The sequence below is a fragment of the Salvelinus fontinalis genome, chromosome 34 (assembly GCF_029448725.1).
Source record: "Salvelinus fontinalis isolate EN_2023a chromosome 34, ASM2944872v1, whole genome shotgun sequence".
NCBI classification, from domain to species: domain Eukaryota; kingdom Metazoa; phylum Chordata; class Actinopteri; order Salmoniformes; family Salmonidae; genus Salvelinus; species Salvelinus fontinalis.
Genome location: NC_074698.1, coordinates 31,576,534 through 31,603,033, shown reverse-complemented (window position 1 = coordinate 31,603,033; position 26,500 = coordinate 31,576,534). Strand labels below are relative to the sequence as shown.

At 45.5% G+C, this 26,500-nt stretch overlaps 1 protein-coding gene across 1 annotated transcript in view; it reads left to right on the top strand.

Annotated features, from left to right (window-relative positions):
• Window positions 1-26,500, top strand: part of LOC129833734 (trinucleotide repeat-containing gene 18 protein-like) — a 299,469-nt gene that overhangs the window by 167,223 nt on the left and 105,746 nt on the right.

Here is a 26,500-nt window from a genome sequence, read left to right as displayed (position 1 = left end):
ATAGATGCATTGATATATTGATTGGTATATTGATTGGTATATTGATTGGTTTATTGATTGGTTTATTGATTGGTATATTGATTGGTATATTGATTGATGTATTGATTGGTTTATTGATTGGTATATTGATTGGTATATTGATTGGTTTATTGATTGGTATATTGATTGGTATATTGATTGATGTATTGATTGGTTTATTGATTGGTATATTGATTGGTATATTGATTGGTTTATTGATTTGTATATTGATTGGTTTATTGATTGGTATATTGATTGGTTTATTGATTGGTGTATTGATTGATGTATTGATTGATATATTGATTGGTTTATTGATTGGTATATTGATTGGTTTATTGATTGGTATATTGATTGGTGTATTGATTGATGTATTGATTGGTTTATTGATTGGTATATTGATTGGTATATTGATTGGTTTATTGATTGGTATATTGATTGGTATATTGATTGGTATATTGATTGGTTTATTGATTGGTTTATTGATTGGTTTATTGATTGATTTATTGATTGGTTTATTGATTGGTTTATTGATTGGTTTATTGATTGATTTATTGATTGATTTATTGATTGGTATATTGATTGATATATTGATTGATATATTGATTGGTATATTGATTGATGTATTGATTGGTTTATTGATTGGTTTATTGATTGGTGTATTGATTGATGTATTGATTGATGTATTGGTTGATGTATTGATTGGTGTATTGATTGGTTTATTGATATATCGATCCAGCTCCGGTCCAGTGTGTGTTAGATAAAGACTCTCTTCAGGATGGTCTGCGGGTTCTGATCCCCATGGACGATCAGCTGCTGTATGCTGGACACGTCAACACCGTACACTCCCCGGACATGTGAGTACACACACACACACACACACACACACACACACACACACACACACACACACACACACACACACACACACACACACACACACACACATATATATAACTGCCCTGAATGCCTCTGTTGATCCTACTGCTATCGTATGCAGTAATCCATGTGCCTATGAACCAGAGTTACACTGTTAGCACTGAGGTGGTGTGTCCTAGTAGGAAGTCCACTGTTAGCACTGAGGTGGTGTGTCCTAGTAGGAAGTCCACTGTTAGCACTGAGGTGGTGTGTCCTAGTAGGAAGTCCCCTGTTAGCACTGAGATGGTGTGTCCTAGTAGAAAGTCCACTGTTAGCACTGAGGTGGTGTGCCCTAGTAGGAAGTCCACTGTGTGCAGCTCACCCTGTTAGCACTGAGGTGGTGTGTCCTAGTAGGAAGTCCACTGTTAGCACTGAGGTGGTGTGTCCTAGTAGGAAGTCCACTGTTAGCACTGAGGTGGTGTGTCCTAGCAGGAAGTCCACTGTTATCACTGAGGTGGTGTGTCCTAGTAGGAAGTCCACTGTGTGTAGATCACCCTGTTAGCTCTGAGGTGGTGTGTCCTAGCAGGAAGTCCACTGTGTGCAGCTCACCCTGTTAGCACTGAGGTGGTGTGTCCTAGTAGGAAGTCCACTGTTAGCACTGAGGTGGTGTGTCCTAGCAGGAAGTCCACTGTTATCACTGAGGTGGTGTGTCCTAGCAGGAAGTCCACTGTTATCACTGAGGTGGTGTGTCCTAGTAGGAAGTCCACTGTTAGCACTGGGGTGGTGTGTCCTAGCAGGAAGTCCACTGTTAGCACTGAGGCGGTGTGTCCTAGTAGGAAGTCCACTGTGTGTAGCTCACCCTGTTAGCACTGAGGTGGTGTGTCCTAGTAGGAAGTCCACTGTTAGCACTGAGGTGGTGTGTCCTAGTAGGAAGTCAACTGTTACCACTGAGGTGGTGTGTCCTAGTAGGAAGTCCACTGTTAGCACTGAGGTGGTGTGTCCTAGTAGGAAGTCCCCTGTTAGCACTGAGGTGGTGTGTCCTAGTAGGAAGTCAACTGTTACCACTGAGGTGGTGTGTCCTAGCAGGAAGTCCACTGTTAACACTGAGGTGGTGTGTCCTAGTAGGAAGTCCACTGTTAACACTGAGGTGGTGTGCCCTAGCAGGAAGTCCACTGTTAGCACTGAGGTGGTGTGTCCTAGTAGGAAGTCAACTGTTACCACTGAGGTGGTGTGTCCTAGCAGGAAGTCCACTGTTACCACTGAGGTGGTGTGTCCTAGTAGGAAGTCCACTGTTATCACTGAGGTGGTGTGTCCTAGTAGGAAGTCAACTGTGTGTAGCTCACCCTGTTAGCACTGAGGTGGTGTGTCCTAGTAGGAAGTCAACTGTGTGTAGCTCAGCCTGTTAGCACTGAGGTGGTGTGTCCTAGTAGGAAGTCAACTGTGTGTAGCTCACCCTGTTAGCACTGAGGTGGTGTGTCCTAGTAGGAAGTCAACTGTGTGTAGCTCACCCTGTTAGCACTGAGGTGGTGTGTCCTAGTAGGAAGTCCACTGTTAGCACTGAGGTGGTGTGTCCTAGTAGGAAGTCCACTGTTAACACTGAGGTGGTGTGTCCTAGTAGGAAGTCCACTGTGTGTAGCTCACCCTGTTAGTACTGAGGTGGTGTGTCCTAGCAGGAAGTCCACTGTTAGCACTGAGGTGGTGTGTCCTAGTAGGAAGTCCACTGTGTGTAGCTCACCCTGTTAGTACTGAGGTGGTGTGTCCTAGTAGGAAGTCCACTGTTAGCACTGAGGTGGTGTGTCCTAGTAGGAAGTCCACTGTGTGTAGCTCACCCTGTTAGCACTGAGGCGGTGTGTCCTAGTAGGAAGTCCACTGTTAGCACTGAGGTGGTGTGTCCTAGTAGGAAGTCCACTGTGTGTAGCTCACCCTGTTAGCACTGAGGCGGTGTGTCCTAGTAGGAAGTCCACTGTTAGCACTGAGGTGGTGTGTCCTAGTAGGAAGTCCACTGTGTGTAGCTCACCCTGTTAGCACTGAGGTGGTGTGTCCTAGGAGGAAGTCCCCTGTTAACACTGAGGTGGTGTGTCCTAGGAGGAAGTCCACTGTTACCACTGAGGTGGAGTGCCCTAGTAGGAAGTCCACTGTGTGTAGCTCAGCCTGTTAGCACTGAGGTGGTGTGCCCTAGTAGGAAGTCCACTGTGTGTAGCTCACCCTGTTAGCACTGAGGTGGTGTGTCCTAGTAGGAAGTCAACTGTTAGCACTGAGGTGGTGTGTCCTAGTAGGAAGTCCACTGTTAGCACTGAGGTGGTGTGTCCTAGTAGGAAGTCCACTGTGTGCAGCTCAGCCTGTTAGCACTGAGGTGGTGTGTCCTAGTAGGAAGTCCACTGTTAGCACTGAGGTGGTGTGTCCTAGTAGGAAGTCCACTGTTAGCACTGAGGTGGTGTGTCCTAGCAGGAAGTCCACTGTTAGCACTGAGGTGGTGTGTCCTAGTAGGAAGTCCACTGTTAGCACTGAGGTGGTGTGTCCTAGTAGGAAGTCCACTGTGTGTAGCTCACCCTGTTAGCACTGAGGTGGTGTGTCCTAGTAGGAAGTCCACTGTTAGCACTGAGGTGGTTTGTCCTAGTAGGAAGTCCACTGTGTGTAGCTCACCCTGTTAGCACTGAGGTGGTGTGTCCTAGTAGGAAGTCCCCTGTTAGCACTGAGGTGGTGTGTCCTAGTAGGAAGTCCACTGTTAACACTGAGGTGGTGTGTCCTAGTAGGAAGTCCACTGTTACCACTGAGGTGGTGTGTCCTAGTAGGAAGTCCCCTGTTAGCACTGAGGTGGTGTGTCCTAGTAGGAAGTCCACTGTTAACACTGAGGTGGTGTGTCCTAGTAGGAAGTCCACTGTGTGTAGCTCACCCTGTTAGCACTGAGGTGGTGTGTCCTAGTAGGAAGTCCACTGTGTGTAGCTCACCCTGTTAACACTGAGGTGGTGTGTCCTAGTAGGAAGTCCACTGTGTGTAGCTCACCCTGTTAACACTGAGGTGATGTGTCCTAGTAGGAAGTCCACTGTGTGTAGCTCACCCTGTTAACACTGAGGTGGTGTGTCCTAGCAGGAAGTCCACTGTGTGCAGCTCACCCTGTTAGCACTGAGGTGGTGTGTCCTAGTAGGAAGTCCACTGTTAGCACTGAGGTGGTGTGTCCTAGCAGGAAGTCCACTGTGTGCAGCTCAGCCTGTTAGCACTGAGATGGTGTGTCCTAGCAGGAAGTCCACCGTGTGCAGCTCAGCCTGTTAGCACTGAGGTGGTGTGCCCTAGTAGGAAGTCCACTGTTAGCACTGAGGCGGTGTGTCCTAGTAGGAAGTCCACTGTTAGCACTGAGGTGGTGTGTCCTAGTAGGAAGTCCACTGTGTGTAGCTCACCCTGTTAGCACTGAGGTGGTGTGCCCTAGTAGGAAGTCCACTGTTAGCACTGAGGCGGTGTGTCCTAGTAGGAAGTCCACTGTTAGCACTGAGGTGGTGTGTCCTAGCAGGAAGTCCACCGTGTGCAGCTCAGCCTGTTAGCACTGAGGTGGTGTGTCCTAGTAGGAAGTCCACTGTTACCACTGAGGCGGTGTGCCCTAGCAGGAAGTCCACCGTGTGCAGCTCACCCTGTTAGCACTGAGGTGGTGTGCCCTAGCAGGAAGTCCACCGTGTGCAGCTCACCCTGTTAGCACTGAGGTGGTGTGCCCTAGCAGGAAGTCCACCGTGTGCAGCTCAGCCTGTTAGCACTGAGGTGGTGTGCCCTAGCAGGAAGTCCACCGTGTGCAGCTCAGCCTGTTAGCACTGAGGTGGTGTGCCCTAGCAGGAAGTCCACCGTGTGCAGCTCAGCCTGCACTAATATCAATAACATGAGCATGTCTACTTCCGCTGTGCTTCTCAGAACAAGCAAGCATCACAGAAAAGTGCTACAAAAAAAAATAGCCCACGCTAACATATGTCGCTTAGGTAACAAGGTTCATGAAATCAATGACTTGCTAGTAGGAAACAGATTACATTCATATTCTGACAATCTCTGAAATATTCTGACTGTCTCTGAAACACACTTAGATAATACCTTTGATGATCCAGTGGTAGTAATATATAGTTATAACATCTTACAGAAAAAAAGACAGAAATGACAATGGTGGAGATGTTGCCGTTTTATATTCCCAGATCTATACTGTTCTAGATCTATACTGTAACAGATCTATACTGTAACAGATCTATAATGTAACAGATCTATACTGTTCTAGATATATAATGTAACATATCTATACTGTTCTAGATCTATACTGTAACAGATCTATACTGTAACAGATTTATACTGTAACAGATCTATACTGTTCTAGATCTATACTGTAACAGATCTATACTGTTCTAGATCTATACTGTTCTAGATCTATACTGTAACAGATCTATACTGTAACAGATCTATACTGTTCTAGATCTATAATGTAACAGATCTATACTGTTCTAGATATATACTGTTCTAGATCTATACTGTTCTAGATCTATACTGTAACAGATCTATAGAGAGGATCTCACGTTAAATACTGTTGAAGTAATATGGCTACAGGTTCATCTGCCTCACCTCCCATTCTGGTGGCACGCTGCTATAGACCACCAAGTGCTAACAGTCAGTATCTGGATAACGTGTGTTAAAATGCTTTATAATGTACACTGCCGGTCAAAGGTTTGGACACACCTACTCATTCAAGGGTTTCTCTTTATTTTTTTACTATTTTCTACATTGTAGAATAATAGTGAAGACATCAAAACTATGAAATGACACATGTAGTAACCAAAGCAAGTGTTAAACAAATTAAAATATATTTGAGGTTCTTCAAAGTAGCCACCCTTTGCCTTGATGACAGCTTTGCACACTCTTGGGCATTCTCTCAACCAGCTTCATGATGTAGTCACCTGGAATGCATTTCAATTAACAGGTGTGCCTTCTTTAAAGTTAATTTGTGGAATTTCTTTCCTTCTTAATATATTTGAGCCAATCAGTAGTGTTGTGACAAGGTAGGGGTGGTGTACAGAAGATAGCCCTATTTGGTAAAAGACCAAGTCCATATTATGGCAAGAACAGCTCAAATAAGCAAAGAGAAACGACAGTCCATCATTACTTTAAGACATGAAGGTCAGTCAATCCAAAACATTTCAAGAACATTTGAAAGATTCTTCAAGTGCAGTCGCAAAAACCATCAAGCGCTATGATGAAACTGGCTCTCATGAGGACCGCCACAGGAAAGGAAAACTCAGAGTTCCCTCTGCTGCAGAGGATAAGTTCATTCGAGTTACCAGCTTCAGATTGGAAAGGAATACCCAGAGTTCCCTCTGCTGCGGAGGATAAGTTCATTAGAGTTACCAGCCTCAGATTGGAAAGGAATACCCAGAGTTCCCTCTGCTGCGGAGGATAAGTTCATTAGAGTTACCAGCCTCAGAATGTTAAGGAATACCCAGAGTTCCCTCTGCTGCAGAGGATAAGTTCATTAGAATTACCAGCCTCAGAATGTTAAGGAATACCCAGAGTTCCCTCTGCTGCAGAGGATAAGTTCATTAGAGTTACCAGCCTCAGATTGGAAAGGAATACCCAGAGTTCCCTCTGCTGCAGAGGATAAGTTCATTCGAGTTACCAGCCTCAGATTGGAAAGGAATACCCAGAGTTCCCTCTGCTGCAGAGGATAAGTTCATTCGAGTTACCAGCCTCAGAATGTTAAGGAAAACTCAGAGTTCCCTCTGCTGCAGAGGATAAGTTCATTCGAGTTACCAGCCTCAGATTGGAAAGGAATACCCAGAGTTCCCTCTGCTGCGGAGGATAAGTTCATTAGAGTTACCAGCCTCAGAATGTTAAGGAATAACCCAGAGTTCCCTCTGCTGCAGAGGATAAGTTCATTAGAGTTACCAGCCTCAGAATGTTAAGGAATACCCAGAGTTCCCTCTGCTGCAGAGGATAAGTTCATTAGAGTTACCAGCCTCAGATTGGAAAGGAATACCCAGAGTTCCCTCTGCTGCAGAGGATAAGTTCATTCGAGTTACCAGCCTCAGATTGGAAAGGAATACCCAGAGTTCCCTCTGCTGCAGAGGATAAGTTCATTCGAGTTACCAGCCTCAGATTGGAAAGGAATACCCAGAGTTCCCTCTGCTGCAGAGGATAAGTTCATTCGAGTACCAGCCTCAGAATGTTAAGGAAAACTCAGAGTTCCCTCTGCTGCAGAGGATAAGTTCATTCGAGTTACCAGCCTCAGATTGGAAAGGAATACCCAGAGTTCCCTCTGCTGCGGAGGATAAGTTCATTAGAGTTACCAGCCTCAGAATGTTAAGGAATACCCAGAGTTCCCTCTGCTGCAGAGGATAAGTTCATTAGAGTTACCAGCCTCAGAATGTTAAGGAATACCCAGAGTTCCCTCTGCTGCAGAGGATAAGTTCATTAGAGTTACCAGCCTCAGATTGGAAAGGAATACCCAGAGTTCCCTCTGCTGCAGAGGATAAGTTCATTAGAGTTACCAGCCTCAGATTGGAAAGGAATACCCAGAGTTCCCTCTGCTGCGGAGGATAAGTTCATTAGAGTTACCAGCCTCAGATTGGAAAGGAATACCCAGAGTTCCCTCTGCTGCAGAGGATAAGTTCATTAGAGTTACCAGCCTCAGATTGGAAAGGAATACCCAGAGTTCCCTCTGCTGCGGAGGATAAGTTCATTAGAGTTACCAGCCTCAGATTGCAGCCCAAATAAATGCTTCACAGAGTTCAACAGACCCTTAATGTTTTGTGAAAAGTGTTATGAAATGTCATGTAATATTTTAAACTCTATATAACTGTCTTAATATTGCTGGACCCCAGGAAGAGTAGCTGCTGCCTTGGCAGGAACTAATGGGGATCCATAATAAACAACAGGAAGAGTAGCTGCTGCCTTGGCAGGAACTCATGGGGATCCATAATAAACCCCAGGAAGAGTAGCTGCTGCCTTGGCAGGAACTAATGGGGATCCATAATAAACCCCAGGAAGAGTAGCTGCTGCCTTGGCAGGAACTAATGGGGATCCATAATAAACCCCAGGAAGAGTAGCTGCTGCCTTAGCAGGAACTAATGGGGATCCATAATATACCCCAGGAAGAGTAGCTGCTGCCTTGGCAGGAACTAATGGGGATCCATAATAAACCCCATGAAGAGTAGCTGCTGCCTTGACAACAGGAACTAATGGGGATCCATAATAAACCTCAGGAAGAGTAGCTGCTGCCTTGGTATCAGGAACTAATGGGGATCCATAATAAACCCCAGGAAGAGTAGCTGCTGCCTTGACAACAGGAACTAATGGGGATCCATAATAAACCCCAGGAAGAGTAGCTGCTGCCTTGACAACAGGAACTAATGGGGATCCATAATAAACCCCAGGAAGAGTAGCTGCTGCCTTGGCAGGAACTAATGGGGATCCATAATAAACCCCAGGAAGAGTAGCTGCTGCCTTGACAACAGGAACTAATGGGGATCCATAATAAACCTCAGGAAGAGTAGCTGCTGCCTTGGTATCAGGAACTAATGGGGATCCATAATAAACCCCAGGAAGAGTAGCTGCTGCCTTGACAACAGGAACTAATGGGGATCCATAATAAACCCCAGGAAGAGTAGCTGCTGCCTTGACAACAGGAACTAATGGGGATCCATAATAAACCCCAGGAAGAGTAGCTGCTGCCTTGGTATCAGAAACTAATGGGGATCCATAATAAACCTCAGGAAGAGTAGCTGCTGCCTTGGTATCAGGAACTAATGGGGATCCATAATAAACCTCAGGAAGAGTAGCTGCTGCCTTGGCAGGAACTAATGGGGATCCATAATAAACCCCAGGAAGAGTAGCTGCTGCCTTGGCAGGAACTAATGGGGATCCATAATAAACCCCAGGAAGAGTAGCTGCTGCCTTGGCAGGAACTAATGGGGATCCATAATAAACCCCAGGAAGAGTAGCTGCTGCCTTGGCAGGAACTAATGGGGATCCATAATAAACCCCAGGAAGAGTAGCTGCTGCCTTGGCAGGAACTAATGGGGATCCATAATAAACCCCAGGAAGAGTAGCTGCTGCCTTGGCAGGAACTAATGGGGATCCATAATAAACCCCAGGAAGAGTAGCTGCTGCCTTGGCAACAGGAACTAATGGGGATCCATAATAAATACAAATGCAAATACACTCCTGACCCCTGACCCCTGTTCTGTAGTTACAGTGTGGTGGTGGAGGGAGAGAGAGAGGGAGGGAACAGACCTCATATCTACTGTCTGGAACAACTCCTGACCCCTGACCTCTGTTCTGTAGTTACAGTGCGGTGGTGGAGGGAGAGAGAGGGAACAGACCTCATATCTACTGTCTGGAACAACTCCTGACCCCTAACCCCTGACCTCTGTTCTGTAGTTACAGTGTGGTGGTGGAGGGAGAGAGAGAGGGAACAGACCTCATATCTACTGTCTGGAACAACTCCTGACCCCTGACCTCTGTTCTGTAGTTACAGTGTGGTGGTGGAGGGAGAGAGAGAGGGAACAGACCTCATATCTACTGTCTGGAACAACTCCTGACCCCTGACCTCTGTTCTGTAGTTACAGTGTGGTCGTGGAGGGAGAGAGAGAGGGAACAGACCTCATATCTACTGTCTGGAACAACTCCTGACCCCTAACCCCTGACCTCTGTTCTGTAGTTACAGTGTGGTGGTGGAGGGAGAGAGAGGGAACAGACCTCATATCTACTGTCTGGAACAACTCCTGACCCCTAACCCCTGTTCTGTAGTTACAGTGTGGTGGTGGAGGGAGAGAGAGAGGGAACAGACCTCATATCTACTGTCTGGAACAACTCCTGACCCCTGACCTCTGTTCTGTAGTTACAGTGTGGTGGTGGAGGGAGAGAGAGAGGGAACAGACCTCATATCTACTGTCTGGAACAACTCCTGACCCCTGACCTCTGTTCTGTAGTTACAGTGTGGTGGTGGAGGGAGAGAGAGAGGGAACAGACCTCATATCTACTGTCTGGAACAACTTCTGACCCCTGACCTCTGTTCTGTAGTTACAGTGTGGTGGTGGAGGGAGAGAGAGGGAACAGACCTCATATCTACTGTCTGGAACAACTCCTGACCCCTAACCCCTGACCTCTGTTCTGTAGTTACAGTGTGGTGGTGGAGGGAGAGAGAGAGGGAACAGACCTCATATCTACTGTCTGGAACAACTCCTGACCCCTGACCTCTGTTCTGTAGTTACAGTGTGGTGGTGGAGGGAGAGAGAGAGGGAACAGACCTCATATCTACTGTCTGGAACAACTCCTGACCCCTGACCTCTGTTCTGTAGTTACAGTGTGGTGGTGGAGGGAGAGAGAGAGGGAACAGACCTCATATCTACTGTCTGGAACAACTCCTGACCCCTGACCTCTGTTCTGTAGTTACAGTGTGGTGGTGGAGGGAGAGAGATAGGGAACAGACCTCATATCTACTGTCTGGAACAACTCCTGACCCCTGACCTCTGTTCTGTAGTTACAGTGTGGTGGTGGAGGGAGAGAGATAGGGAACAGACCTCATATCTACTGTCTGGAACAACTTCTGACCCCTGACCTCTGTTCTGTAGTTACAGTGTGGTGGTGGAGGGAGAGAGAGGGAACAGACCTCATATCTACTGTCTGGAACAACTTCTGACCCCTGACCTCTGTTCTGTAGTTACAGTGTGGTGGTGGAGGGAGAGAGAGGGAACAGACCTCATATCTACTGTCTGGAACAACTCCTGACCCCTAACCCCTGACCTCTGTTCTGTAGTTACAGTGTGGTGGTGGAGGGAGAGAGAGAGGGAACAGACCTCATATCTACTGTCTGGAACAACTCCTGACCCCTGACCTCTGTTCTGTAGTTACAGTGTGGTGGTGGAGGGAGAGAGAGAGGGAACAGACCTCATATCTACTGTCTGGAACAACTCCTGACCCCTGACCTCTGTTCTGTAGTTACAGTGTGGTGGTGGAGGGAGAGAGAGGGAACAGACCTCATATCTACTGTCTGGAACAACTCCTGACCCCTGACCTCTGTTCTGTAGTTACAGTGTGGTGGTGGAGGGAGAGAGAGGGAACAGACCTCATATCTACTGTCTGGAACAACTCCTGACCCCTGACCTCTGTTCTGTAGTTACAGTGTGGTGGTGGAGGGAGAGAGATAGGGAACAGACCTCATATCTACTGTCTGGAACAACTCCTGACCCCTGACCTCTGTTCTGTAGTTACAGTGTGGTGGTGGAGGGAGAGAGAGGGAACAGACCTCATATCTACTGTCTGGAACAACTCCTGACCCCTAACCCCTGACCTCTGTTCTGTAGTTACAGTGTGGTGGTGGAGGGAGAGAGAGAGGGAACAGACCTCATATCTACTGTCTGGAACAACTCCTGACCCCTGACCTCTGTTCTGTAGTTACAGTGTGGTGGTGGAGGGAGAGAGAGAGGGAACAGACCTCATATCTACTGTCTGGAACAACTCCTGACCCCTGACCCCTGACCTCTGTTCTGTAGTTACAGTGTGGTGGTGGAGGGAGAGAGAGGGAACAGACCTCATATCTACTGTCTGGAACAACTCCTGACCCCTGACCTCTGTTCTGTAGTTACAGTGTGGTGGTGGAGGGAGAGAGAGAGGGAACAGACCTCATATCTACTGTCTGGAACAACTCCTGACCCCTGACCTCTGTTCTGTAGTTACAGTGTGGTGGTGGAGGGAGAGAGAGGGAACAGACCTCATATCTACTGTCTGGAACAACTCCTGACCCCTGACCTCTGTTCTGTAGTTACAGTGTGGTGGTGGAGGGAGAGAGAGAGGGAACAGACCTCATATCTACTGTCTGGAACAACTCCTGACCCCTGACCTCTGTTCTGTAGTTACAGTGTGGTGGTGGAGGGAGAGAGAGGGAACAGACCTCATATCTACTGTCTGGAACAACTCCTGACCCCTGACCTCTGTTCTGTAGTTACAGTGTGGTGGTGGAGGGAGAGAGAGAGGGAACAGACCTCATATCTACTGTCTGGAACAACTCCTGACCCCTGACCTCTGTTCTGTAGTTACAGTGTGGTGGTGGAGGGAGAGAGAGAGGGAACAGACCTCATATCTACTGTCTGGAACAACTCCTGACCCCTGACCCCTGACCTCTGTTCTGTAGTTACAGTGTGGTGGTGGAGGGAGAGAGAGGGAACAGACCTCATATCTACTGTCTGGAGCAACTCCTGCAGGAGGCTGTGAGTACATTTCATTACGTCTGTGTCCTGTTTGTATTTATTACCGGGTTGTTCGTCAGCGTGTATTAATGTTGTTCCGTGTGTCGTTCCAGATTGTGGACGTGATTCCTCCGTCAGTGTGGCATCTTCCGGAAGGCTGTCGTATTGCTGCATACTGGAGCCAACAGTACCACTGTCTCTACCCCGGCACCGTAGTCAACGGTAACGCACAGTACCGCTGCCTCTACACCCGGCACCGTAGTCAACGGTAACGCACAGTACCGCTGTCTCTACACCCGGCACCGTAGTCAACGGTAACGCACAGTACCACTGTCTCTACACCCGGCACCGTAGTCAACGGTAACGCACAGTACCGCTGTCTCTACACCCGGCACCGTAGTCAACGGTAACGCACAGTACCACTGTCTCTACACCCGGCACCGTAGTCAACGGTAACGCACAGTACCACTGTCTCTACACCCGGCACCGTAGTCAACGGTAACGCACAGTACCACTGTCTCTACACCCGGCACCGTAGTCAACGGTAACGCACAGTACCACTGCCTCTACCCCCGGCACCGTAGTCAACGGTAACGCACAGTACCACTGTCTCTACACCCGGCACCGTAGTCAACGGTAACGCACAGTACCGCTGTCTCTACACCCGGCACCGTAGTCAACGGTAACGCACAGTACCGCTGTCTCTACACCCGGCACCGTAGTCAACGGTAACGCACAGTACCGCTGTCTCTACACCCGGCACCGTAGTCAACGGTAACGCACAGTACCGCTGTCTCTACACCCGGCACCGTAGTCAACGGTAACGCACAGTACCGCTGTCTCTACACCCGGCACCGTAGTCAACGGTAACGCACAGTACCGCTGTCTCTACACCCGGCACCGTAGTCAACGGTAACGCACAGTACCGCTGTCTCTACACCCGGCACCGTAGTCAACGGTAACGCACAGTACCGCTGTCTCTACACCCGGCACCGTAGTCAACGGTAACGCACAGTACCACTGTCTCTACACCCGGCACCGTAGTCAACGGTAACGCACAGTACCACTGTCTCTACCCCGGCACCGTAGTCAACGGTAACGCACAGTACCACTGCCTCTACCCCGGCACCGTAGTCAACGGTAACGCACAGTACCACTGCCTCTACCCCGGCACCGTAGTCAACGGTAACGCACAGTACCACTGTCTCTACACCCGGCACCGTAGTCAACGATAACGCACAGTACCACTGTCTCTACACCCGGCACCGTAGTCAACGGTAACGCACAGTACCACTGTCTCTACACCCGGCACCGTAGTCAACGGTAACGCACAGTACCACTGTCTCTTCCCCGTCACCGTAGTCAACGGTAACGCACAGTACCACTGTCTCTACCCCGGCACCGTAGTCAACGGTAACGCACAGTACCACTGTCTCTACCCCGGCACCGTAGTCAACGGTAACACACAGTACCACTGTCTCTACCCCGGCACCGTAGTCAACGGTAACACACACTCCAGGGTTTCCATTAGCCGGTAATCGCTGGCTTTTGGCCAATAAAAACTAGAAAAGCTGAAAAATAAAATTGGAGAAGACAGCATCTCATTTCACAAATCTGTTTTATAGTCTAATCACTATAAATACTGTTTTATAGTCTAATCACTATAAATACTGTTTTATAGTGTAATCTAATCACTATAAATACTGTTTTATAGTCTAATCACTATAAATACTGTTTTATAGTCTAATCACTATAAATACTGTTTTATAGTCTAATCTAATCACTATAAATACTGTTTTATAGTCTAATCTAATCAATATAAATACTGTTTTATAGTCTAATCAATATAAATACTGTTTTATAGTCTAATCAATATAAATACTGTTTTATAGTCTAATCAATATAAATACTGTTTTATAGTCTAATCAATATAAATACTGTTTTATAGTCTAATCAATATAAATACTGTTTTATAGTCTAATCAATATAAATACTGTTTTATAGTCTAATCAATATAAATACTGTTTTATAATCTAATCACTATAAATACTGTTTTATAGTCTAATCAATATTGTCAAGTTGTCTAGGTGTTATAATTATTTTCAGCTCTGCCCAAACTTGAAAACGGCTTGCTCAACCCGTGAAGGATGCAAAGGGACAACTCAATTCCTTTCCAGTGTTTTATTATGGTTTTGATGCCATTTGTTGAATATGTTGAAATAGTTGATTTGTTGAATAGAGTAGTTGAATCACAGAGGAATAGTGAATAGGAATAGCACTAGCACTAGGAATAGGAATAGCACTAGGAATAGGAATAGCACTAGCACTAGGAATAGCACTAGCACTAGGAATAGCACTAGCACTAGGAATAGCACTAGCACTAGGAATAGCACTAGCACTAGGAATAGCACTAGCACTAGGAATAGCACTAGCACTAGGAATAGCACTAGCACTAGGAATAGCACTAGCACTAGGAATAGCACTAGCAATAGGAATAGCACTAGCACTAGGAATAGCACTAGGAATAGGAATAGCACTAGCACTAGGAATAGCACTAGCACTAGGAATAGCACTAGCACTAGGAATAGCACTAGCACTAGGAATAGCACTAGCACTAGGAATAGCACTAGGAATAGGAATAGCACTAGCACTAGGAATAGCACTAGCACTAGGAATAGCACTAGCAATAGGAATAGCACTAGCACTAGGAATAGCACTAGGAATAGGAATAGCACTAGCACTAGGAATAGCACTAGCACTAGGAATAGCACTAGCACTAGGAATAGCACTAGCAATAGGAATAGCACTAGGAATAGGAATAGCACTAGCACTAGGAATAGCACTAGGAATAGGAATAGCACTAGGAATAGCACTAGGAATAGGTTGATAACCTTAAACAAACAGAGAATAAACATGCATTATTTTACACTAAACAATGCATGACACAGCAACAAAGCATGGCTTTGAATAAAGTAAACGTTTAAACAATTTAATCTAGCACCCTAGCAATTACTTCTGCAGTCAGAAAATATCCACAACAAAAGAAGTCAAAATTCCTACCAGAGTTAAACATGTAAATTGCTAAGCACTGGATGCAACATAATAAATAATTCCAAACATTACATACCAGTTGCGTCTTTAGGGTTGAACAATGAGCTGTGTGTGTATGTTGAGGACCAAACATTTTATACCCATGCTTATCTGACAGGTGCGCATGTAAAAGTAGTCCCTCCAGAAATCCTGGCTCAATTTTTTAGTTCCACCTGTGTTTTTTGGGTTATCTGCCCTCTTGAGGCCTGGAGGTCTTTAAATGAAGAGCTGCCATTGTGCTCATGTTTTGAGTGTTCTGTTTTGACGCAACAAATATAAATACTGTTTTATAATCTTATCACTATAAATACTGTTTTATAGTCTAATCACTATAAATACTGTGCTTTAGTCTAATCTAATCAATATAAATACTGTTTTATAGTCTAATCACTATAAATACTGTGTTTTAGTCTAATCTAATCAATATAAATACTGTTTTATAGTCTAATCACTATAAATACTGTTTTATAGTCTAATCAATATAAATACTGTTTTATAGTCTAATCACTATAAATACTGTTTTATAGTCTAATCAATATAAATACTGTTTTATAGTCTAATCACTATAAATACTGTTTTATAGTCTAATCTAATCAATATAAATACTGTTTTATAGTTTAATCACTATAAATACTGTTTTATAGTGTAATCAATATAAATACTGTTTTATAGTCTAATCAATATAAATACTGTTTTATAGTCTAATCAATATAAATACTGTTTTATAGTCTAATCCATATAAATACTGTTTTATAGTCTAATCACTATAAATACTGTTTTATAGTCTAATGTAATCAATATAAATACTGTTTTATAGTCTAATCACTATAAATACTGTTTTATAGTGTAATCAATATAAATACTGTTTTATAGTCTAATCACTATAAATACTGTTTTATAGTGTAATCAATATAAATACTGTTTTATAGTCTAATCAATATAAATACTGTTTTATAGTCTAATCTAATCAATATAAATACTGTTTTATAGTCTAATCACTATAAATACTGTTTTATAGTCTAATCACTATAAATACTGTTTTATAGTGTAATCTAATCAATATAAATACTGTTTTATAGTCTAGTCTAATCAATATAAATACTGTTTTATAGTGTAATCTAATCACTATAAATACTGTTTTATAGTCTAATCACTATAAATACTGTTTTATAGTGTAATCAATATAAATACTGTTTTATAGTCTAATCAATATAAATACTGTTTTATAGTCTAATCAATATAAATACTGTTTTATAGTCTAATCTATATAAATACTGTTTTATAGTCTAATCAATATGAATACTGTTTTATAGTCTAATCTAATCACTATAAATACTGTTTTATAGTCTAATCAATATAAATACTGTTTTATAGTCTAATCAATATAAATACTGTTTTATAGTCTAATCACTATAAATACTGTTTTATAGTCTAATCAATATAAATACTGTTTTATAGTCTAATCTAATCAATATAAATACTGTTTTATAGTCTAATCTAATCAATATAAATACTGTTTTATAGTCTAATCAATATAAATACTGTTTTATAGTCTAATCTAATCAATATAAATACTGTTTTATAGTCTAATCAATATAAATACTGTTTTATAGTCTAATCAATATAAATACTGTTTTATAGTCTAATCTAATCAATATAAATACTGTTTTATAGTCTAATCTATATAAATACTGTTTTATAGTCTAATCAATATAAATACTGTTTTATAGTCTAATCTAATCAATATAAATACTGTTTTATAGTCTAATCAATATAAATACTGTTTTATAGTCTAATCACTATAAATACTGTTTTATAGTCTAATCAATATAAATACTGTTTTATAGTCTAATCAATATAAATACTGTTTTATAGTCTAATCAATATAAATACTGTTTTATAGTCTAATCAATATAAATACTGTTTTATAGTCTAATCTAATCAATATAAATACTGTTTTATAGTCTAATCAATATAAATACTGTTTTATAGTCTAATCAATATAAATACTGTTTTATAGTCTAATCAATATAAATACTGTTTTATAGTCTAATCAATATAAATACTGTTTTATAGTCTAATCTAATCAATATAAATACTGTTTTATAGTCTAGTCTATTCAATATAAATACTGTTTTATAGTCTAATCACTATAAATACTGTTTTATAGTCTAATCAATATAAATACTGTTTTATAGTCTAATCACTATAAATACTGTTTTATAGTCTAATCTAATCAATATAAATACTGTTTTATAGTCTAGTCTAATCAATATAAATACTGTTTTATAGTCTAATCAATATAAATACTGTTTTATAGTCTAATCTAATCAATATAAATACTGTTTTATAGTCTAATCAATATAAATACTGTTTTATAGTCTAATCACTATAAATACTGTTTTATAGTCTAATCAATATAAATACTGTTTTATAGTCTAATCACCAGTCAAAGGTTTGGACACACCTTGTCATTTGAATCTAGGGGACCTGTTACTTTAACCCCACCCCTTCCTGTCTGTCCAGGAAGTTCAGACGGTGATGACAGTGATGACCTCATCGCGGTGGAGTTTGACGACGGGGACACGGGTCGTATCCCCCTCTCCCACATCAGACTGCTGCCCCCCGACTACAAGATACAGTGTAAGGACACACACGGACAGACTGACGGACACGGATACACACAGTCTCACAAGGACACACACACACATACACTCACACACACACACACTCACACAAGGACACACACACACACACACACACACACACACACACACACACACACACACACACACTCACACAAGGACACACACACACAGACACTCACACAAGGACACACTCACACACACACAAGGACACACACACACACACAAGGACTCACACACTCACACAAGGACTCACACACACACTCACACACACACACAAGGACACACACACACACACAAGGACTCACACACACACTCACACAAGGACACACACACACACACACAAGGACACACACACACACACACACAAGGACACACACACACACACACAAGGACACACTCACGCACACACAAGGACACACACACACACAAGGACACACACACACACAAACACACTCACACACACAAGGACACACACACACACACACTCACACAAGGACACACACACACACACACACACACAAGGACACACACACACACACACTCATACAAGGACACACACACACACAAACACACTCACACACACAAGGACACACACACACACACACACACACACACTCACACAAGGACACACACACACACACACACACACACACACAAGGACACACACACTCATACAAGGACACACTCTCTTGTATCCCAGTGGGTTTGTTCAGTGTGTCTGATGATTCTGATGTTAAACCTGCCCCCCCCCCCTTTTAGGTGCTGAGCCCTCCCCCGCGCTGCTAGTGGCCAGCTGCTCCAGGAGGCGTGTCAGGAAGTGCAGCAAGGACACCAGTGAGACGAGGCCTAAAGCAGGGGACTCCGCCCCCAAGGGCAGAGGGAGACCGGCCAAGAAACCCAAACCTGGTGAGCCAATCAGAGACCTCGATGCCAGTTAGAACAGCTTTAAGACTTTATAACTGCTGTGAATTCTGTTAGGTCTGTGAATTCTGTTATTCCTGTTAGGTCTGTGAATTCTGTTATTCCTGTTAGGTCTGTGAATTATGTTATTCCTGTTAGGTCTGTGAATTCTGTTATTCCTGGTAGGTCTGTGAATTATGTTATTCCTGTTAGGTCTGTGAATTCTGTTATTCTTGTTAGGTCTGTGAATTCTGTTATTCCTGGTAGGTCTGTGAATTCTGTTATTCCTGGTAGGTCTGTGAATTCTGTTATTCCTGTTAGGTCTGTGAATTCTTTTATTCCTGTTAGGTCTGTGAATTCTGTTATCCCTGTTAGGTCTGTGAATTCTGTTATTCCTGTTAGGTCTGTGAATTCTGTTATCCCTGTTAGGTCTGTGAATTCTGTTATTCCTGTTAGGTCTGTGAATTCTGTTATCCCTGTTAGGTCTGTGAATTCTGTTATTCCTGTTAGGTCTGTGAATTCTGTTATTCCTGTTAGGTCTGTGAATTCTGTTATCCCTGTTAGGTCTGTGAATTCTGTTATCCCTGTTAGGTCTGTGAATTCTGTTATTCCTGTTAGGTCTGTGAATTCTGTTATTCCTGTTAGGTCTGTGAATTCTGTTATTCCTGTTAGGTCTGTGAATTCTGTTATTCCTGTTAGGTCTGTGAATTCTGTTATTCCTGGTAGGTCTGTGAATTCTGTTATTCCTGTTAGGTCTGTGAGTTCTGTTCTCCCTGTTAGGTCTATTAACCTATTAAGTTCCAAGTTCTGTAAACTCAGGTCTGTCATTTGTTAACTCCTGCCTTTCCTTCCCTCTAGAGCCCCCAGTGAGCCCAGACCCCCAGGAGAAGATGTCCCCCCCGGTACCCAGCCAGGCTCCAGACAGACCTCAGCTCCCCATCAGACCAGCCCAAGACAGGCCTTCCTCCTCCCAGAGACCTGCTCAGGAAAGACCCCTGTCTGCTCCCAGGCCGGGACCAGGCCGACCCTCCAAGCCCACCAGCAGCCCCAGCCTGCCTGCCTCCCCACGCAGCCAGAACCCCAGGAGACCCAGCTCAGACCAGGCCTCTCCCAAGCCTCCATCTCTCTACCACCCAGCCCCTTACGGGAAGATACTACGGGTGGACCTGTACAGCCAACCCAATCTCGCCTCTTGTAACGTCAACACCCAACCTAACCCTAAACCCAACCCTAAGTCTAAACTCTCCCCTCCACTACTTAAACCCAACCCTACTTCCCTTACCATCAGACCAAACCCTCTTCTACCTAACCCTAAAACGAACCTTACCTCCGTACCAAAATCCAAACCTAGACCTAACTCTACAGCAGAACACCCCAGACCTGGACCTGCAGATAACTTTAAACCTGATCACGACAAACCCAGAACCGTTCCCAAAGCAATCTCCAGACCCAAACAGAACCATAACAAACACAGACCCACCTCGGATCCTTCTACCAGGCCTAGAACCAGCTCCGGGCCCAGCTCTAGTACCTCCAAACCTAGAACCAGCTCCGGGCCCAGCTCTAGTACCTCCAAACCTAGACCCAGCCCTGGACCCAGCTCTAGTACCTCCAAACCTAGAACCAGCTCCGGGCCCAGCTCTAGTACCTCCAAACCTAGAACCAGCTCCGGGCCCAGCTCTAGTACCTCCAAACCTAGAACCAGCCCTGGGCCCAGCTCTAGTACCTCCAAGCCTAGAACCAGCCCTGGGCCCAGCTCTAGTACCTCCAAACCTAGAACCAGCTCCGGGCCCAGCTCTAGTACCTCCAAACCTAGAACCAGCTCCGGGCCCAGCTCTAGTACCTCCAAACCTAGACCCAGCCCTGGACCCAGCTCTAGTACCTCCAAACCTAGAACCAGCTCTAGTACCTCCAAACCTAGACCCAGCTCCGACCACTCTGCTGCCAGATCCAGAGCGGACCTTAACACCTTTATTCCGGGTATCTCCAGACCCAGGCATGTCCCGGGGGAGGGCGGGCAGGGCGGGGGGCGACAGGGGCGTAAGGCCCTCCCAGAGGAACCCCTAGTGAAGCTGGACCACGAAGGCGTGACTTCGCCCAAGACCAAGAAGACCAAGGCTCTGATGCTGCTGGAGGGGAGGAGCAACTTACGGCAAGAACACACACCCATCGCCACGGCCGCAGCCGTCCAGACGCCGGCGAGGGTAAAGGGGAGGGCTCCGGAGAGCGAGGCGGGCCTGCTGGGGAGAGAACCCGCCTACAGAACGCCTTCTCTGGGCAGAGAAAGAGACCGAGGTGGAGGGGGAGACAGAGAACCAAAGAGAGAGGAGAGAACGAAACAAGGGGAAGAGAAGAGAGGGGAGTCTCACGGCAGCAGTAGTTCAGGATCTGAGGAAGAGGAGGAGACGAGGAAGAAAACAAAGTGTAGCTCCAGCTGCTCCCACCCGTCCTCCCCAGCCTCCTCCTCTTCGTCCTCCTCTAGCACCTCCTCCTCCTCTTCCTCCTCCACTGACGAGGAGTCCTCGTGTAGTTCTGATGAGGAGACCGCCCCCCCTGACCCTCTCCCCGTCTCCCCCCCTCCAACTACCCCACAGGTGGAGGAAGAGGAGGTAGAGGTGGAGGAAGAGGAGAAGGAGGAAGAGGAAGAAATGAAGAAGTTGAAAAAGGCCGAAGAGGAAGAAGAAGTATTAGAAGAAGATGAACGTCCCTCCTCTCCTCCCCCGTCTATCTCCCCGTCCTCCAAGCCAGCCAGGCCCCGGGGTCGTCCAGCCCGGCAGAAGAGCCAGGGAGGTGTGGGGTCGGTGAGCAGGCCGCGGCGCAGAGAGGGGGTTCACCTCCCCACCACCAAGGAGCTGGCTAAGAGACAGCGATTACCGAGCGTAGAGAACAGACCCAAGATCTCTGCTTTCCTGCCTGCCAGACAGCTCTGGAAGTGGTTCGGTAAACCCACACAGGTGAGAGGGAGAACACAGGCTTTTGGGAATTGATATGTTGAAGCTCTCCATGATACTTGAGTTGTTGTCTTTTGTTGGTTTCCTGAAGATTAGCCAGAAAAATGTCTCCCTGCATACCCTCTGTCTTGACTGTCTTGACTGTCTTGTCTGTCTGTCTGTGTCTGTCTGTCTGTCTGTCTGTCTTTCTTGCCTGACTGTCTGTCTGTCTATCTATCTATCTTTCTGCCTGACTGTCTGTCTTTGACTGTCTGTCTGTCTTTCTTGCGTATCTTTCTGCCTGACTGTCTGTCTTTGCCTGTGTCTTTCGCGCCTGTCTGACTGTCTTTCTTGTCTGTCTGACTGTCTTTCTTGTCTGTCTGACTGTTTGTCTTTGACTGTCTGTCTTTGACTGTCTGTCTTTCTTGCCTGTCTGTCTGACTGTCTTCTTTCTGCGTGTCTGTCTTTCTGACTGTCTGTCTTTCTGACCCATTGTCTGACTGTCTGTCTGACTGTCTGTCTTTCTGCCTGACTGACTATCTGTCTGTCTTTTTGTCTGTCTGCTTATCTTTCTGCCTGTCTTTCTGACTGTCTGTCTTTCTGCCCGATTGTCTGTCTGACTGTCTTTCTGCCTGTCTGTCTTTCTGACTGTCTGTCTTTCTGCCCGATTGTCTATCTGCCTGACTGTCTGTCTTTCTGCCTGACTGTCTGTCTGTCTGTCTTTTTGTCTGTCTGCCTGCCTGCCTGTCTGTCTGCTTATCTTTATGACTGTCTGCCTGTCTGTCTGACGGTCTGCCTGTCGGTCTGCCTGTCTTTCTGACTGACTGTCTTTCTGACTGACTGACTGTCTGTCTTTCTGCCTGACTGACTGTCTCTGTCTTTTTGTCTGTCTGCCTGCCTGTCTGTCTGCTTATCTTTATGACTGTCTGCCTGTCTGTCTGACGGTCTGCCTGTCTTTCTGTCTGTCTGTCTCCAGAGACGTGGTATGAAAGGGAAGGCTAAGAAGCTGTTCTACAAGGCCATCGTGCGAGGCAAAGAGATGATTGGTATCGGGGACTGCGCCGTGTTTCTTTCAGCCGGTCGACCCAACCTGCCCTTCATCGGGAAGATCCAGAGCATGTGGGAGAGCTGGGGATCCAACATGGTGGTCAGAGTTAACTGGTTTTATCACCCGGAGGAGACCAACCCTGGCAAGAAACTACACGACAAGAAGGTAGGGGTCAGAGGTCAGAGTTAACTGGTTTTATCACCCGGAGGAGACCAACCCTGGCAAGAAACTACACGACAAGAAGGTAGGGGTCAGAGGTCAGAGTTAACTGGTTTTATCACCCGGAGGAGACCAACCCTGGCAAGAAACTACACAACAAGAAGGTAGGGGTCAGAGGTTAACTGGTTTTATCACCCGGAGGAGACCAACCCTGGCAAGAAACTACACGACAAGAAGGTAGGGGTCAGAGGTTAACTGGTTTTATCACCCGGAGGAGACCAACCCTGGCAAGAAACTACACCACAAGAAGGTAGGGGTCAGAGGTTAACTGGTTTTATCACCCGGAGGAGACCAACCCTGGCAAGAAACTACACCACAAGAAGGTAGGGATCAGAGTTAACTGGTTTTATCACCCGGAGGAGACCAACCCTGGCAAGAAACTACACCACAAGAAGGTAGGGATCAGAGTTAACTGGTTTTATCACCCGGAGGAGACCAACCCTGGCAAGAAACTACACGACAAGAAGGTAGGGGTCAGAGGTCAGAGTTAACTGGTTATACCATCGAAAGGAGACCAACCCTGGCAAGAAACTACACGACAAGAAGGTAGGGATCAGAGTTAACTGGTTTTATCACCCGGAGGAGACCAACCCTGGCAAGAAACTACACGACAAGTAGGTAGGGGTCAGAGGTTAACTGGTTTTATCACCCGGAGGAGACCAACCCTGGCAAGAAACTACACGACAAGAAGGTAGGGGTCAGAGGTCAGAGTTAACTGGTTTTATCACCCGGAGGAGACCAACCCTGGCAAGAAACTACACGACAAGAAGGTAGGGGTCAGAGGTCAGAGTTAACTGGTAATACCATCGAAAGGAGACCAACCCTGGCAAGAAACTACACGACAAGAAGGTAGGGATCAGAGTTAACTGGTTTTATCACCCGGAGGAGACCAACCCTGGCAAGAAACTACACCACAAAAAGGTAGGGGTCAGAGGTTAACTGGTTTTATCACCCGGAGGAGACCAACCCTGGCAAGAAACTACACGACAAGAAGGTAGGGATCAGAGTTAACTGGTTTTATCACCCGGAGGAGACCAACCCTGGCAAGAAACTACACCACAAGAAGGTAGGGATCAGAGTTAACTGGTTTTATCACCCGGAGGAGACCAACCCTGGCAAGAAACTACACGACAAGAAGGTAGGGGTCAGAGGTCAGAGTTAACTGGTTATACCATCGAAAGGAGACCAACCCTGGCAAGAAACTACACGACAAGAAGGTAGGGATCAGAGTTAACTGGTTTTATCACCCGGAGGAGACCAACCCTGGCAAGAAACTACACGACAAGTAGGTAGGGGTCAGAGGTTAACTGGTTTTATCACCCGGAGGAGACCAACCCTGGCAAGAAACTACACGACAAGAAGGTAGGGGTCAGAGGTCAGAGTTAACTGGTTTTATCACCCGGAGGAGACCAACCCTGGCAAGAAACTACACGACAAGAAGGTAGGGGTCAGAGGTCAGAGTTAACTGGTAATACCATCGAAAGGAGACCAACCCTGGCAAGAAACTACACGACAAGAAGGTAGGGATCAGAGTTAACTGGTTTTATCACCCGGAGGAGACCAACCCTGGCAAGAAACTACACCACAAAAAGGTAGGGGTCAGAGGTTAACTGGTTTTATCACCCGGAGGAGACCAACCCTGGCAAGAAACTACACGACAAGAAGGTAGGGGTCAGAGGTTAACTGGTTTTATCACCCGGAGGAGACCAACCCTGGCAAGAAACTACACGACAAGTAGGTAGGGGTCAGAGGTTAACTGGTTTTATCACCCGGAGGAGACCAACCCTGGCAAGAAACTACACGACAAGAAGGTAGGGGTCAGAGGTTAACTGGTTTTATCACCCGGAGGAGACCAACCCTGGCAAGAAACTACACCACAAGAAGGTAGGGGTCAGAGGTTAACTGGTTTTATCACCCGGAGGAGACCAACCCTGGCAAGAAACTACACCACAAGAAGGTAGGGGTCAGAGGTTAACTGGTTTTATCACCCGGAGGAGACCAACCCTGGCAAGAAACTACACCACAAGAAGGTAGGGATCAGAGTTAACTGGTTTTATCACCCGGAGGAGACCAACCCTGGCAAGAAACTACACGACAAGAAGGTAGGGGTCAGAGGTCAGAGTTAACTGGTTATACCATCGAAAGGAGACCAACCCTGGCAAGAAACTACACGACAAGAAGGTAGGGATCAGAGTTAACTGGTTTTATCACCCGGAGGAGACCAACCCTGGCAAGAAACTACACGACAAGTAGGTAGGGGTCAGAGGTTAACTGGTTTTATCACCCGGAGGAGACCAACCCTGGCAAGAAACTACACCACAAGAAGGTAGGGGTCAGAGGTCAGAGTTAACTGGTTTTATCACCCGGAGGAGACCAACCCTGGCAAGAAACTACACGACAAGAAGGTAGGGGTCAGAGGTCAGAGTTAACTGGTAATACCATCGAAAGGAGACCAACCCTGGCAAGAAACTACACCACAAGAAGGTAGGGGTCAGAGGTTAACTGGTTTTATCACCCGGAGGAGACCAACCCTGGCAAGAAACTACACGACAAGAAGGTAGGGGTCAGAGGTTAACTGGTTTTATCACCCGGAGGAGACCAACCCTGGTAAGAAACTACACGACAAGAAGGTAGGGGTCAGAGGTTAACTGGTTTTATCACCCGGAGGAGACCAACCCTGGTAAGAAACTACACGACAAGAAGGTAGGGGTCAGAGGTTAACTGGTTTTATCACCCGGAGGAGACCAACCCTGGTAAGGTGTATATTACTGTATAGTGGGGTAAGGTGTATATATCACTGTATAGTGGGGTAAGGTGTATATTACTGTATAGTGGGGTAAGGTGTATGTTACTGTATAGTGGGGTAAGGTGTATGTTACTGTATAGTGGGGTAAGGTGTATATTACTGTATAGTGGGGTAAGGTGTATATTACTGTATAGTGGGGTAAGGTGTATGTTACTGTATAGTGGGGTAAGGTGTATATTACTGTATAGTGGGGTAAGGTGTATATTACTGTATAGTAGGGTAAGGTGTATATTACTGTATAGTGGGGTAAGGTGTATATTACTGTATAGTGGGGTAAGGTGTATTTTACTGTATAGTGGGGTAAGGTGTATATTACTGTATAGTGGGGCAAGGTGTATATTACTGTATAGTGGGGTAAGGTGTATGTTACTGTATTGTGGGGTAATGTGTATATATCACTGTATAGTGGGGTAAGGTGTATATTACTGTATAGTGGGGTAAGGTGTATATTACTGTATAGTGGGGTAAGGTGTATGTTACTGTATAGTGGGGTAAGGTGTATATTACTGTATAGTGGGGTAAGGTGTATATTACTGGATAGTGGGGTAAGGTGTATATTACTGTATAGTGGGGTAAGGTGTATATTACTGTATAGTGGGGTAAGGTGTATATTACTGTATAGTGGGGTAAGGTGTATGTTACTGTATAGTGGGGTAAGGTGTATGTTACTGTATAGTGGGGTAAGGTGTATATTACTGTATAGTAGGGTAAGGTGTATATTACTGTATAGTGGGGTAAGGTGTATGTTACTGTATAGTGGGGTAAGGTGTATGTTACTGTATAGT